A 17486-nucleotide genomic window follows, 5' to 3' on the forward strand; every position below is an offset into this window, starting at 1 on the left:
GGAGCCTCATATAAATAGATATCTCAGATCAAACTGAAGTTTACTTTGTTCTAATCAGAACTGATGTATCAGATCACTTAATAATGTCCTTGTTACACAGGAGAATCATCCATTCACTGGTTTCCTTGATTGAAGTATAGATACTCCACTACACTCAAAATGAATAAAGAAAATAGAAATTTTTAATCCTACTATACTGATAAATCTCTCTGAAGATAGATTATAACAAAAAGATAATTGGTTGAAATTGTCAGTCTCAAAAATATATTCCTTGGAAATCAAAACAAGAAACAACTTTCAAAATGAAAGTTTTAAAATCTTGTAGCCCAGAAGATCAAGAACGTAAAGGCATTATAGATACTCAAATTTCAAGATTAGTAACTCTGTCAAGCCTGTGTGACCTTCTACAGGACTTAAAAGAGTGTTAAGAATCTGCATTTTCATTTAATGTTCTTTCCAAATAACTTTCTTTCACTTCCTCTTGCCCTTTGTTCCTTAAGAACTGGGAGCATTACTTACTCAACTTTTATTTTTCCAATGCCTAGCTCAGTATCTGAGACATAGTAGCTGCCCCCAATATGTTTATTTGATGGAATAGGTGACAAATTAGTAATACTTAATTGTATAATAGGAATATCATTCTGCACACACCTCCAAAACTGCACCTTCAGCCCTATTTATTCTCTATAACCATGCAGATTTGCCTCGTTTTATTGTGCTTAACTTCACAGCCCTTCAACAGACAGTGCATTTTCTTTTACAGATTGAAGGCTTGTGGTAACCTTGCATTGAGCAAGACTATCAAAACCATTTTTCCAATAGTATTTGCTCACTTCACATCTCTGTGTCACATTTTGGTAATTCTCACAATATTCCAAACATCTTCATTATTATTAAATTTGTTATGGTGATCTGTGATGAGTAATCTTAGATGTTACTCTTAGAATTCTTTTTGAGTGTCACAAACTGTGCCCATATAAGACAAAAACTTAAATGATGTGTGTGTTCTGACTATTCCACCAACCGGCCAGTCCCCCATCTCTCTCCTTCTCCTCTGGCCTCCCTCTTTCGCAAGACACAACAATTGATATTAGGCCAATCAATAACCCTACAAAGGTTCCAGTGTTCAAGTGAAAGGAAGTTATACATCCCTCACTTTAAATCAAAACCTAGAAATCTTAATGAGGAAGGCATGTCAAAAGCCACTGAGAAAGGCTAAATGCAGACCTCTTGGACCAGTTAATTAAATAGCAAATGCAGGAAAAAATTCTTAAAGAAAATTGAAAATGCTACTCCAGTGAACACAAGAATTAGAAAGCAAAATAGCCATATTGCTGATATGGAGAAAGGTTTAGTATTCTGTATGAAGATCAAACTACAGAGTCCCTTAAGCCAAGGTCTCATCTAGAGCAAGGTCCTAATTCCCTTTAATTTTATGAAGGCTGTCAGAGGTAAGGTAGTTACAGAAGAAAAGCTGAAAGCAAACAAGAGGTTGGCTCATGAGGCTTTAGGGAAGATGCCATCTCCATAACATCAAAGTGCAAGGTTAAGTAGCAAGTGCTGATGTAGAAGCTATAGCAAGTTTTCCAGAAGATCTAGCTAGCATAGCCATGAAGGCGGCTACACTAAATAGCAGGTTTTCAGTGTAGGCAAAACAGACCTATTTTGGAAGAAGTCGCCATCTAGGACTTTTATAGTGAGAGAGGAGAAATCAGTGTCTGACTTCAAAGCTTCACAGGACAGGTGGACTCTCTTATTAGGGGCTAAAAAACTGGTGACTTTAAGTTGAAACCAATGCTCATTTACCATCTGAAAATCCTAGGGCCCTGAAGTATTATACTAAATCTATACTGCCTGGGCCCTATAAATGGAATAACTAAGCCTGGATCACAGCACATCTGCTTATATGTTTTACTAAGTATCTTAAGACCACTGTTCAGACCTACTACTCAGAAAAAAAGATTCCTTTCAAAATATTACTGCTCACTGACAATACACCAGTTACCCAAGAGCTCTAATGGAGATGTACAATAAGATTCATGTTGTTTTCATGCCTGTGAATACAACATTCATTCCAATCTCAACGAAAGGCAATGCCAAAGAATGCTCAAACTACCACACAATTGCACTCATCTCACACGCTAGTAATGTAATGCTCAAAATTCTCCAAGCCAGACTTCAGCAATACATGAACCATGAACTTCCAGATGTTCAAGCTGATTTTAGGAAAGGCAGAGGAACCAGAGATCAAATTGCCAACATCCGCTGGATCATCGATAAAACAAAGGAGTTCCAGAAAAACATCTATTTCTGCTTTATTGACTATGCCAAAGCCTTTGACTGTGTGGATCACAATAAACTGTGGAAGATTCGGAAAGAGATGGGAATACCTCTTGAGAAACCTATATGCAGGTCAGGAAGCAACAGTTAGAACTGGACATGGAACAATAGACTGGTTCCAAATAGGAAAAGGAGTACGTCAAGGCTGTATATTGTCACCTTGCCTATTTAACTTATATGCAGAGTACATCATGAGAAACGCTGGTCTGGAAGAAGCTCAAACTGGAATCAAGACTGCCAGGAGAAATATCAATAACCTCAGATATGCAAATGACACCACCCTTATGGCAGAAAGTGAGGAAGAACTAAAGAGCCTCTTGATGAAAGTGAAAGAGGAGAGTGAAAAAGTTGGCTTAAAGCTCAACATTCAGAAAACGAAGATCATGGCATCTGGTCCCATCACTTCATGGGAAATAGATGGAGAAACAGTGGGAAAAGTGTCAGACTTTATTTTGGGGGGCTCCAAAATCACAGCAGATGGTGATTGTAGCCATGAAATTAAAAGATGCTTACTCCTTGGAAGGAAAGTGATGACCAACCTAGACAGTATATTGAAAAGCAGAGATATTACTTTGCCAACAAAGGCCCGTCTAGTCAAGGCTATGGTTTTTCCAGTGGTCATGTATGGATGTGAAAGTCGGACTGTGAAGAAAGCTGAGCACCGAAGAATTGATGCTTTTGAACTGTGCTGTTGGATAAGACTCTTGAGAGTCCTTTGGACTACAAGGAGATCCAACCAGTCAATTCTGAAGGAGATCAGTCCTGGGTGTTCATTGGAAGGACTGATGCTGAAGCTGAAACTCCAGTACTTTGGCCACTTCATGCGAAGGGTTGACTCATTGGAAAAGACCCTGATGCTGCGAGGAACTGGGGGCAGGAGTAAAAGGGGACGACAGAGGATGATATGGCTGGATGGTATCACCGACTCAATGGACATGAGTTTGAGTGAACTCCGGGAGTTGGTGATGGACAAGGAGGCCTGGTGTGCTGTGGTACATGGGGTCGCAAAGAGTCGGACATGACTGAGCGATTGAACTGAACTAAACTGAATACAACATTCATTCTTCAGTCCATGGATCAAAGGATAATTTCAACTTTCGAGTCTTATTATTAAAGAAATATATTTGTAAGGCTATGGCTTCCACTATCACTCCCACAGATAGTGAGTGAATCCTCTGATGGATATGGGCAAAGTCAAGTGAAAACTTTCTGGAAAGACTGACGTTAGAAGGTTTCCATTCTAGATGCCATTATGAACACCTATGATTCATGGGAAGTGGTCAAAATAACATTAACAGGGAGTTTGAAAGAAGTTGATTCAAAGCTTCATAAATGATTTTGATGGGGTCAAGACTTCTCTAACAGAAGATATATGATACCAGTCAGAATCTTGGATCTACAGAAATAACAAACTGAAAATTGAATAAAGATGAAAATAAAACTTTTTATTTTAATCACTCTAAGTGATAACTGACTCCCTAAAGCAATGTACTGTGTGCTATAGCATATGTAAAAACAAACTTAATTGCTGTCCTATTTTAAGTAATTGCCACAGACACCCCAGCCTTCAGCAACCACCCTCTTTATCAGTCAGCAGCTATCAACATCAACACAAGACCCTCCCCAGCAAAAAGATTACAACTTCCTGAAAGTTCAAGCAGTGGTTAGCATTTTTCAGCCACAAAGTGATTTAGATTAAGGTATGTATATTACTTTCAGACATAATGATTGAACACTTAATAGGCTATGGTACAGTGTAAACATAACTTTTTAAAATGTGTTTAGTTGATTTACAGTATTATGTTAGTTTCAGTTGTACACCAAAGTGATTCAGTTATATGTATATACATATATATTAATTTTCAGACTCTTCCCAATTATGTTATTATAATAAGTTGAATACAGTTTTCTGTGCTATAAAGTAGGTCCTTATTGCTTGCCTATTTTATATATAGTAGTGAAAGTGAAAGTGAAGTCTGACTCCTTGCAACCCCATGGACTGTAGCCTACTACGCTCCTCCGTCCATGGGATTTTCCAGGCAAGAATACTGGAGTGGGTTGCCATTTCCTTCTCCAGAGGATCTTCCTGACCCAGGGATCGAACCTAGGTCTCCCACACTGTAGGCAGACGCTTTACCCTCTGAGTCGTAGTAGTATGTATACATTAATCCCAAACTTCTAGGTTATCCTTTCTCTCTGCCCCTCACAAACATGACTTTCATATGCACTAGGAAACTAAAACATTTGTGTGACTCTTTTTCTTGAAATATTTTCTTCATTGTGGTCATCTAGAACCAAATCTACAATATCACCAAGGTATGATTATATTTTAACATAAAAAATATTTTAATTTTGGCTTCAGTGCATAATCTAGCATGTTTTGACTTTCAGCATTATGATTTCTATCAGGCAATGTATCTCACCAAAAGTGTAAAATAAAGTTACATGATATACATATATTTTACCTTAGTATTACTTGAAACAATGGAATGGACTTATGAGCACAGTTATGAACTTATAATCTGAAACTCAGAAGCTGTGTTACACTGTGACTTGGGTATATAATTCATTCTTCAGGCAAGGGGCTGTCAATAGGCAGCTTCAAAAAATAATGAATGTTTGCAGTAATAATTTCATGGGTTGACTGAAACTTAATAGACTTTATTTCCAATTTAGGCTTGTGATATGTTCCAATAGAAACAGTCTCAAATGAAATATAGTCTATTATAATACTATTTAATCCTCTCTTATTTTGTTAATCCTTTGTTGCTCTTTTATTCGGTTTTGTGTTTACAGCTGAGGCAGACTGTGTTAGTCACCACACTTTTCACTTTACTGCATCTGTCTCAGCCTTTCTTAGTTTATTCCCCATTACCCAGGAAATGGATGTCCAATGACTAATTATCTCAGTGATGAGGAACCTTGTTTCAGCTCACTACTGCCAGCCTTCCTCTTGGCCCCTTTACTCCTCAGCATCAGGTAAAAGAGGAAACCAGAAAGACTAAATCTAGATTAGTTCATCCTGTTATTGCCAGTAGATCAAATTAGGGACAAGATGATTAAGACTCATATGTTAAGTTTTTGATGTTCACTGTTATGGAAACATTTGACTTCCGGGAACAGAGATTTCGATGGGCTTGAGTTTGCAGGCCCACATGTAGAGAGACAATACGTACAAGGCATAATCTTAAAATTTGAGAAAGAATGAGACAAAAACTAGGAGAGTCCTGAAACCTTTAGGTTGCTGAGTGTATGATACATAGCAAAAAATAATGGCTCTTATTCAGGGGTACATATCAGATTCACTTGAGATGATTTTACAAAATTACAAACTCCTTAAGGGAATTTGATGTACATTTCTGGAAATAACTAACCATGGTTTACTTATTGTCCAGATAGTACTCAAACCAATTAATTTAATGAGAAAAAATGAATGAAATGGCTTATCATAGTTGAAAATTCATCGGCAGGACTTTTCCTTTGGGTCCTTTGTCATGGTGCTCATAGAAACAATGACTACTATGCTTTTTATGATACTAATCCACAGAGAAGAGTCTAACATCACAGACTAAATCTGCAAAAGAATAGGCCAACTCAGTGAGTATAGTAATCATCATGAATCACCTCTTATCTACACTAGACTAAAAAATCACATATTTAAACAAGATTTCACCATGAGCTTATTTTTAAACTCAATGAATAAACTACAGTACATAATGAGAATTCATTCAAGTGTTACTCTTTGTGAAAGTAAATGTCGCTCATTCATGTCCAACTCTTTGCAACCCCATGGACTATACAGTCCATGAAATTCTCCAGGCCAGAATAATGGAGTGGGTAGCCTTTGCCTACCTTAACTCTTTACCTACCCTAAAATCAAAGAAATGTATATATAAATCTAGTAACTAATCTATAAAAGTGAAGCAATAATTCTACTAAAATATATCATGTCGAAATATTGTAGATATTAATAGAAAATATATGGATGTAACAGGGGATGTTTCTTTTCTTCTAGAGTTGATACCAAAGTATTTGCGAGTAAAGGAATAAGAACAGTAGCACCAGAAGAAAGAAATTTTCAGTGGAAATATAACATCTGTGATAGGATTGACAGAAGAAAAACGGTTGGTCTCCTTGGTTCAGGTAAAATGACTCCTCTGCAGAGCTAAAACATAAAGGACAATAATGACAAAGAGTTGACTTCTTTAGCAGAAGATGCTAAAATGATTCCCTGGACAGAAATCAAGAATGTTTCTATGTTCTCAACTGCGCTCATCATCTTGCTGGCCATCAGTCAGTGTTAATAATTATAACATGTCTGTCCCTACTGTGACCTCTGAGAGAACTTGTCTTCCAAATCCTTTCTCCTGAGAAGAGCATCCCTTTCCTTCTGCTCCAGGGCCAACCCACTTCCTTAGGCAGAGATGGCTCTCATCCAGATCCAGACCATTCCTGCTGGCAGCTCTTGTCTGGATCCAATTGGCCTCAGCTGGAGGTCCAGATGGCTCATTCCTTATTCCCCAGCAGGATTTCAACAGCATCCACCCCTTCCTGGTCTCTCTGCCATTACTGCCATCAGGCCTGAATATTTTCCCTAGATCCTAACAGCAGATTAGTAAAGCATGTTGATTTTATTCCCATAGAATAGAAGTCGGCAATAGAAGGAAGACAGTTTCAAAAGGCTACAATAACTTTATACAATGCAAATAAGCAAGGTCCAGTTGTGAAATATTCTGAAAGTTGGCTTTATTCATGGCATTTCCTGCATATATAATAACCTTGGCATCTATATAAAAATATCTATCAACATCTATTGATCCATCTATCAATGGACAGATAAAAAGACATGTCAGATTAACAGACGGATGGAAATTGCTTGAAAACTACCGCATTAGATAGAGATTGGAGAAGGCAATGGCACCCCACTCCAGTACTCTTGCCTGGAAAATCCCATGGATGGAGGAGCCTGGTGGGCTGCAGTCCATGGGGTTGCTGAGGGTCGGACACAACTGAGTGACTTCACTTTCACTTTTCACTTTCATGCACTGGAGAAGGAAATGGCAACCCACTCCAGTGTTCTTGCCTGGAGAATCCCAGGGACAGAGGAGCCTGGTAGGCTGCCGTCTCTGGGGTCGCACAGAGTCAGACATGACTGAAGCAACTTAGCAGTAGCAGCAGCAGCAATAGACATAGTAAAGATAGATATATGGAGATAGATAGCCATATCTATACCTGCATCTATACGGACACATAAAAATTTTCAAACAACTAAATACTCTGTTTAAAAGCCATAATAGATAAATCTATATCAGTAGTTATCTATTTATACAAACATTTTTAAAGAGTTTCTGAGAATTTGTCAGTTTACCTGTGGTTGCCATATTATATGAAATTTTCACCAAGTTTGAAAGTTATGACTGGGATGATCTAAATACAGACTCTGTCAAATGCAAAATTCAATCTGGAAGACTTTCTAAGGCAGCCAAAATTAGGTTAGTCTGACATAAGACTTAGGTTATATAGAGTATAAAATTTCACTTTGCGAACCCCAAAGAACCTATCTGTCATCTTCCAGCAAAGGTGAACTGAAAAACTGTGGTAGTTTGCTAGGGTTCCTGTAAGCTTCTCAAGTGGCTCAGTGGTAAAGAATCTGCCTGCCAATGCAGGAAACACAGGACACACGAGTTGGATCCCTCAGTTGAGAAGATCCCCTGGAGAAGGGAATGGCAACCCACTCCAGTATTCTTGCCTGGGAAATCCCATGGACAGAGGCACCTGGTTGGCTGCAGTCTATGGGGTCTTAAAGAGTCAGACACAACTAAGCAACTGAGCATGCAACAAATTATTACAATCTGAGTTGCTTAAAACAACAGAAGTTTATTCTCTCACGGGTTTGGAGATTCAGTGTATGAAATCGGGGTGTTGGTGGGGCCACACTCTCTCTAAAGGCACTAGGGAGCAATCTGTCCTCGCCTGCTGGCAATCCTTTACATTTCTTGGTTTGTGGCAACATAACTCCAATCTCTGCCTCAGCATATACAAGGCCTTCTTCCTGAGTCTCCTCCGTGTCTTCAAATCTCTCTCATAAAGTCACCAGTCACTGAATGTAGGGCCCACCCTAATTCAATTTAACTTGATTACAACAGTAAACACCTAATTTCAAAATAAGGTACTGAGGTTAGAACTTTAACATATCTTTTGGAGGGATAAAATTCAGTAAACAACAGGAACCATTAGCCAACATACGTGGAGACTTCACCTAGGCGAGGTACTAAATACCCATCTAGAGAGACAGGCCCCAGGCTATAAGATGCTATGTACACAGTATACAAACAGAGCTGCAATCAGGACCCTAAAAATACATTTTTTTAATTACTGTCCAAAAAAACCCCCATTTGATAGTGAAAGAGGGTACAACGAATGATTATGTCAAGACCATAGTCATAAACCAGCACTATCCTGAACAAACTGTAACAAAATATTTACCTTAATCCTAAAAGGAAAAAATCACAATATCAGGCTCTTGAATCACAAGTATTATTTTGCATTTGAATTGCTTGTCAAATGAGCAACTCCATGTAAAGTGCTCTAGGGTGAGGCACAGAAGGCTTTATGTGTTTAATGATGGATAATAATTTCCTTAGAGCAATAAACAACTGAAAGAAATTGTTTATGAATGTCGAGGTGTTTTAGTTTATTCAACAATCTTTTTTAAATTTATTTATTTTAATTGGAGGCTAATTACTTTACAATAATGTGGTGATTTTTGCCATACATTGACATGAATCAGCCATGGGTGTACCTGTTTTCCACATCCTGAAGCCCTCTCCCACCACCCTCCCCATCCCATCCATCAGGGTCATCCCAGTGCACCAGCCCTTAACACCCTGCCTCATGCGTCGAACCTGGACTGGCGATCTATTTCACATATGATAATATACATGTTTCAGTGCTATTCTCTCAAATCATCCTACCCTCACCTTCTCCCAAAAGTCTGTTCTTTACATCTGTGTCTCTTTTGCTATCCTGCTTATAAGGTCATCATTACCATCTTTCTAAATTCCATATATACACATTATATACTGTATTGGTATTATTTTTTCAGACTTACTTCACTCTATTTATTCAACAGTCTGTAACTCTTTTTGCTATGAACCTTTTCATGCACTTATAAACAGAAAAACTTAGCTGAATTTAAACCTGACTCTCATTTTCAATTTATATTGCTTAGCAGCTCCCAAAGAACCTTCTCTATGTTGTCTTGCCTCAGTGTTTTTGATCACAGTTGGCAGGAATGTTACTGGCTATCTTCCCTGAATCTTGTTTCTCACACTGCCAAATTGAACCCTTAATTTTAGACTAACCCTTAGTCTAAATCCTTATGAACAGGGTATGAGACTGTACAATAATTGCTTAGCTATCCAAAGTCACTGAAATTCAAATGCAATAATAGAGTGAGAAGTTTGAGGTTTGTTTTGATCTTCACGGAAGAAAATCCAGAGAAAAAATTCAACCAGTAGATAGTTTATCATAAAAAGTAGGTCATCCCACAGAATAAAATGATGACTGTTTAATTAACTAGAAGCCCAAAACCCCAAAGTGAGTAAACTACGGTGTTTGTCTTTTTAGAGATCAGCCTTTTCGACACCTTATATATCTGCTTAGGTCCTGGATAATGATAATCAATTACATAGCTTGAAACCTTGAGATTACCTACCCACCTATGTTAGGTGTTAGGGTAACTATATAAAAATAAAATGCCGCAAGTCTGCAGACATTTTTGTTGCCTATTCAGCATATGCTCACACGTATAACTAGAAAGCTGCAGTAATAAACCAGTGACCCCAACTACCATTAAGAGCATCCTAAAGCAGGATGTGACTCAGTGTGGACTGGAATCATAAAGAAATTCTGAGTGAGTGTTATAAAGTGCTGCTCCTTGACGATAAGACGATAGAATATACCAGGAGAGGAAGAGAATGTACAAAATCATAAGCAGAAGAGAGCGGAAGGAACTAACATTTATTGAGTAATCACTCTGGGCTGATCAGAGTCCTTCATACACCTTACTTTGGACCCTCACAGCAAGCCCGGGAGGTAAGCAGAAGTGACAAATAAATCACCAAAGCGACACAGCTAAAAGGCAGCAGAGAGAATATCTGAACAAGTACTCTGATTCCAGAACCTATTTTTGTGCCAGACTCCCTCAAGGGGGCCTATATATAAGGAGACTGGCCTGGCAGGAGGCAGGGCCTTAGTGCTGGCTGGGAGAAGGATCTCCCAAGAAGAGGAGCCTCCGCTCTCGAGTCCCTCTTCAGCAAACTGTCCCCGCACTGAGGTGAAGTCTCCTAATTTGGAAGTTGGCACCCAATCTTCATTTTCTCTTCTACAGCTATTTAAAGGAATTACTCTAAGACTTCATTTATTACAAGGAAATGTGTGGGGGCAGAAAATGACTTTACATAGCTGCCTGTGGGAGTGATTTTTAGCAGCTTGAATTTATATGAAAATAAGCTGTAATGTAAGTATAAATGTGAAGAGTCAGTCTACTGCCATTTTGTACATTTCAGGGTCATTTTTCTTCACTTGTTTGACATGACTTACCAGATTATTTTCCCCTTTCACATACAAAGGACCTTGCAAGAATAAATGGAAAAAATAATTAACTCATTCGAGAAGTTGCTCAGTTCAGCTACCCACTCAAGGGTCAAAATTTCAAAAGTATCAAAATAATTTTTATGTGGATAGTCCATATAGGAAAGACTCTCAAGGGTCAGGAAAGCCTCCTGGATAAAGAAAAGCCCTGGACTAATATAACTTTTGATGTGCATTTTCTCATTAGTGGATAAGAATCCAGGGGTTTCTTAGCACAAGTGATAAAAGGAACTATTGATGCCATCTCCTTACCTCTCTCACGGTAAACAAGGTCTACCATGAGACCTTGTTTCCACTGGTTAATTAGTGTTGATAAAGCCATGTGAAATCCTAAGATAAAAAGGCTATGTACTATGTTGATGAATGTGTCATCAGGAGCATTCTTTGAGTTTTCTTAAACTGAAATATGAATTCTGCTGAAGGTACTTCATATTCTTTAAGATCAGGATTTCCGCGAAGTAATTTTCATACTGATTAAAATCAAGGTTTCAGTCAGGTAAACACAAGTAGCTAAAACTGTGTAAAGATGTTTTCCTCCCTTAGTGTAAATGGGCAGAGATGCAACACATTAACTCATAGACAGGTTAAGAGCAAAACAACTTTCCTTCCTCTGTAATTTGTTCAAGAAAACTGTCTAGGAAAAGAAAAAATAAGGAGGTGGGAAAAAGTTAATGCTTTCACAAGGTCACTGGACAGAGTGAAATAAGAGCCTCCACAACCTAGACCACTAGGTCACTGGAAGGTTTTTACTATGTATCAGACTCTGTGCCAGGCACGCAAGGTACAATCTGAACATGGCAGATACAGAGCTTGCAGTCTCACCAGGAAGCCACACAAGTAAGTCAGCAATGAGGACAGAAGATAGTAAGTGACGAGGAGATTTTTCAGACTTGGAATATCTAGGAAGATTTCTGGGGAAAAAGCCACATCTAAGCTGAGACATGCTGTATGAAGATGTTACCTAGACAAAAATTTGGGGTGAACTGGGGCGGGAGTCAGAGTGGGGCAAAGGTTTATACTAGAGATGTTCCAAGTGCACGTACATGTGTATTCAAAGGCCCATGGTATATTCACACTGTATTCAAGAAACTAGAAAATAGTTCAGTATGTCTATGGCACAGAGGGTTCCTTAGATAGGGCCTGTTCACACAAATATATTGAATTAAATAGCCATGAGCCTTACCCTCAAAGACATGAAATCCACTTGGGTAGACACAGCTGAACTATGGACTAACTACGTAGGAAAGAAATCAAACAAGTGGGGGGAAGATATCTCACTTCTCTGCCTCCTCTTCCCAGGATCCCTTCTGCACATGAAAGTTTTGTGAAAATGATGAGGAGGGTATCCATATTGGCTCAAGCTCCTTGGAAGAGGTTTACCATTCGTCTGAGTATAAGCACGCTCTTTGGTTCTCCTACAAGAAGAAGACGTATATCAAAACTGCACAAGACAATACAAGTGAGTATCAGTATTTGACTGAGGGTAGGAACATGTGGCAAGGAAGACACATGGAAAAAACATCAGGTAACCTCAGAGAGTGCAGAAGTTGGCCAAGAATTTAGTGAGTCAATACACATTGCCCTTTGATCTGAGTGGGAGTTCGGTAAATGGACCAGAAAATTACAACGGGAGGTATATAGAACACAGAGATCATTCTCTAGGGAAATTCTAAGCTCTAGTTACAGAACTGATAGGGAAAGAGTGGACTCCTTTTAGATGTCAAATCCCTTATGACCTTGTGCAAGTTGTAGTCAGAAACTCAGCTGCTTCCATAACCAAGGAAGAAGCAAATTAAGATAAGACTGAGGGAGCCACATTCGTTTTAATGCATGAGTCGCTACAATGGTCATTCCTCCCAAGGTTTATATATCTCTCTCAAAGGGGTCATTTTCCATGAGGAGATTATCAGAGACTTGATTTAGTCAAGAGATTTAAGACTTCATGCTCCTACACTTAGCCTCCTCTAGGGGTATAGACTTCCCGCTCTTTTTGTGCTAGTGAGGATCACATCACACTAAGGTACACAAGGGAAGGTCCACCAGCAAGCAGATGGGGAGGAACTGCTATGCAGTTTTGTTTTGTTAGTGTACACTTTAGATAATCATAAGAGTGTGTGTATGTGTGTGTGTGCTAGAAATAAAATACCACAGGAATAAGGAAGGGAAAAAAATGAGGGAATGGGATGGGACGGATATAAGTGTAAGTAAGGAGAAAGAATATGCAAGAAAAAATAAAACGATAAGGCAATGAAAGTATAACAAGGATAGAGAGCAGGAAAATAATTAGGTGAAGCATGCAGGCTAACATTTATGTACATGTTTACACACAAAAAAGTATATGTTGTTTCTGGGCTACATAAGTAGTTTGAAAGAACTGACTGGGAAGATCATATCAATTTCATAAAATGGTTCTCTCCATGAGGGAAGTGGGGAGGAAAATGGAATTGGTCGGGTGGAGGGAAAAAAGTCAATTGTATCTGTGCTTTAAGTTCAAAACAAAAGTGTGAAAATGGTCCCATTTTTAAATTCCAGGCAGCTACCTGGGGATTTGTGATATCTCTGCAGTTTTATTGTGATGATGGTATGTGCAATTTTTTAAAACAGAAAAAGAATGAAGAAAAACATGGACAGGGTTTTGATGACAAAGTGTAGAGCATGGAAGTACACTGTCTACCCAGCTAATTACCAGCCAAGTGACACAGGCAAAGACTTAATGTCACAGCAGTCCGGGAGTGACTGGAGGGCAGTTTCTACTCAGGATAAGGAGAATTACCTTCGGTGCTCCTTCTAGTCTCTGCTTTTCCTAACATCACCTCTAAGAACCACACTGGCTGCTTAGCAATTACTCAGGGCTCAGCTTTGTTTACTTTTTGAGGTTGCTGATTAACTGATGTGTTTTCTGTCAACTGAAATTTACAGACACGTTACCAATGTTTGACAGGCACTAGGAGCCTGAGAATTTCCTGAGGAAAAAAATGCAGCAAGCTTTATTGGAAGGCTTTTAATTCCCTTCTAGCTAAAGTAGTGTTTCCTACCTTTGTTAATATCATTGGTGTGAAATGGTAAAAATCCCCCACTAAAATTCTTGTTTACCAGGTGTCTGCACTTCCAAAAGGTAATGTTTCTTCTAAACCAAGATACAGTGTCATAGATACTTGCAACACAGATTCTTACTAATAGGCTATGTTGACCAAGCAAGAGAAGCTTTTCATATTTTATGAAGGGGAGCAGAAGTTAAAGCTTCCAGTCAACAAGCTACCCAGGCTCTGAATACATAGAGACCTGGGAAAAAGAGAAACTGAGGTACTTTGAAAGACAAATGAACAGAAGCAAGTACACAGAAAAAAAAAAAAAAAAGATTGGTTTGTGTCTTTTATTTTATAGGAGCTATAGTAACCTAGGGCATGGACAGGTTAATGAATTTACTGAAGCCACACACGATGAGGTTAATAGCAGTTGGAATCCATGGATAACTCTACATCAGAAGAAATAAAAACAATGACATATAGAATGACTTTTAGAAATCCTTCAGGCACACAAACATAAAATCTAGATAATCTGAGAAAGTGTCACTGAAGTTTAGAAGAAAGGAAGATTCTGTGATTTAAGAAGTTCATAATATTTTTGTCTACTTATTTAATAAAAGCCATGTCAGTACTCACTATCAACCCATACTGGCCCCAACTAACCAAAAATGAAACTAGGCAAAAAGTAGCTGAGGGTCACAAAGCCCTGCATCTTTATAAATTATCATGTCTAGCCTGTTGCTTAGCTACCACACAAGCCTGTCTTCGTACCCTGTACTGCCTGCAGCAGCAGCAGCTGCTGCAGTTACTTAATTATACTGGAGCAAATTCTAAAGGAGAGACCAAGAAATTATTATATGGATACAATTAAATGAAAAAAAAAATATCCTGAATGTTTAAGATAAAATCTGTGGCCTGAGCTAGAGTCTGAAAATACTGAAAGGGTAAACTGTGGCTCTGGAATACTTCTGGTTCATGATAGAAATTTCAGTAGTAGAACTGGAAGCAAAGGAACAATTGATCATTCACCTGAAAGCGACTGCCAGACAGCACTAACTCTTTGGTGGTTTTGTGCTAAAGAAGAGAACGGTCTGCTTCCTGCCTAACAGAGATTGAAAGCTAACTTGCCAATCGTCTACCCTTATTATAAATAGTTATATGCCTGGCCATGTGCATCCATCCATGAGAAATACATACACATGGAGAAATACCACTCCCAAATATATTTACATAGGTATAAATTTATTAAGGAGGTATTAGTACCTTGTCTGAGATGGTAAGAGACGACTGTTACACAGCCACAGTATAGTTTCTCTCATTACTAGATGAGTACAAAAAATTAATGAATAAGCACAATGAAATTGAAACAGAACTGCAGCTCTGGCAGATGCTTCTCTAGTGTGAGTTTTCTTCTAGAGAGGATGAAATGCAGATGCAAATAAAAAGTGAAAGTTTAAATGTGTTTTGTATGAATGTGAGGAGTAAACATGTCAAACAGCTGAATTAGTTGCATATGTGTTAAGAGAGAAGTGTGATATCATTTGAAGAGCCTAAATTGGAGGTGAACAAAGACAACGACCCAGAAACAAACTCTCTAGGTGTTAGTGTCAATAAAGGAAATGAGAAACAGAACAGAGAGACTAGAGAGGAGGTGGGGGACAGTCTGATCAAATTATGTTCGGTCAGATTTAAAAAGTGTGAGGGAGAAAGGGCTAAAGTGCTTGGGAAAGGGAAGGAAGGATGGAGAAATTCATACCAACATACTTTAATAAATAACCAAATAAATACAATTTTAAACCAACTTGCAATAATGATATAAATATGCTGTTGAAAGAACAGATGCAAGCAGAAGGTTAGATGAGGAAGAAGCATGCTATTTGGTAACCAAGAGAGAACTAAATATTTATGTCATGACATCTAAGTTACTAGTATCCAGGAAGATGGAGGGTAGGTCATCCAAGTAAGTGACTATTTAGAATACTGAAATCTTAACCCCTTACATCCGATTACAAGCAATGTAATCTTTTTGTTGAAAATCTCACTGATACATAAGACTCCTCCCTGCTCAAATAACACACACAGTAGTATTTACCCTCATGTAGAAACACAGAATCCTTATCGTGAGTCTGCTGAAGTTTTGGATGTTGTATGGCAGTTGAGGACTTTGGATTTCAGAATGGAATCACTGAAATCCTCCCACCTACTAATCTCATCAAGATGCCAATTCTTAACATCTCTTCCTCTGTGGCAAGTCCAATGACATGGAGGGCATTTCGCGAAATATCCCCAGTCTACTGCTCCAGTTATTTAAGCAGTTTCTTCCTTCATCCCTAAGCTGCCTTCCTAGGCATCCTTTGCTCACTTTCTGGTTGGAACCTAATATGAAGTAAAGATTGACAGAGGGAAATAAGCTTTAGTCATTTTATGTCACACTGACTCACAAAGAAAAAATACTTTGCTAAACAGCACAACGTATGAGATTCATGCATAGATTGACACTGATTAAGAGAAACCGTATGCTAAATTTTTTGAGATTCAGCTTATTTTATTTTTATTTTTTTAAGTGGAATATAGCTGCTTTTGGAGTAGGAAATGGCAACCCACTCCTGTATCCTTGCCTGGGAAATCTCATGGACAGAGGAGACTGGTGGGCTATATAGTCCATAGGGTCATAAGGAGTCGGACACCACTGAGCATGCACGTATAGTTGCCTTACAATGTGGTGTTAGTTTCTACTGTATAACTATGTGAATCAGGTATACGTGTATATATATCCACTCCCTTCTGGGTCTCCCATTCCTCTCCCCCATCCTACCCCTCTAGGTCATCACAGAGCACCAGGTTGAGCTCCCTATGTTATATAGCAGCTTCCTACTAGCTACCTATTTCACACATGGTACTGTATATATGTCAATGCTACTTTCTCTTGTATGAGTTCATCCCCAAATTATATACTACTTGATAGATAGAGGGAGAGTGCCTTGCTATTATCACCTTGCCTTCTCTCATCTAATTTTTGCCTCGCACTCACCCTTGTGCACACTGTCCACACTCAGAATTTAGCCAATTTTTCACATTGACACTTCTGTGTAGGAGCAAAATCCCCAAAGAATACCCACTCTATTATGTGCTTCAAGATAAGATATACACAAAAATAGCATCTTTTGGAACATGTCACCACCTTAAACACAAAATCTTCCACAATTCCTGCGTCTTGTCCATCATTCCTTCTTCTAGAAAGGAGGCAGGAGAGGTTAGATGAAATGTAGTAAGCATTTCCTCCCTTGAGTACCTGCTTGCTCAATATCTTAACTTTTTAACTATACTTAGTATTTCCTTTGGATTAAATGTCTTAGATACAAGATACAGCTACACTAAACATGAGTGGGTACCCAAGCTTAATACAAATGACCTGGATGCCTCAAGGGGAATTTTTGATACCTGTCTCTGAAATTAGTAGGTGTA

This window comes from Ovis aries, chromosome 1 (genome assembly GCF_016772045.2).
Source record: "Ovis aries strain OAR_USU_Benz2616 breed Rambouillet chromosome 1, ARS-UI_Ramb_v3.0, whole genome shotgun sequence".
Taxonomy (NCBI): domain Eukaryota; kingdom Metazoa; phylum Chordata; class Mammalia; order Artiodactyla; family Bovidae; genus Ovis; species Ovis aries.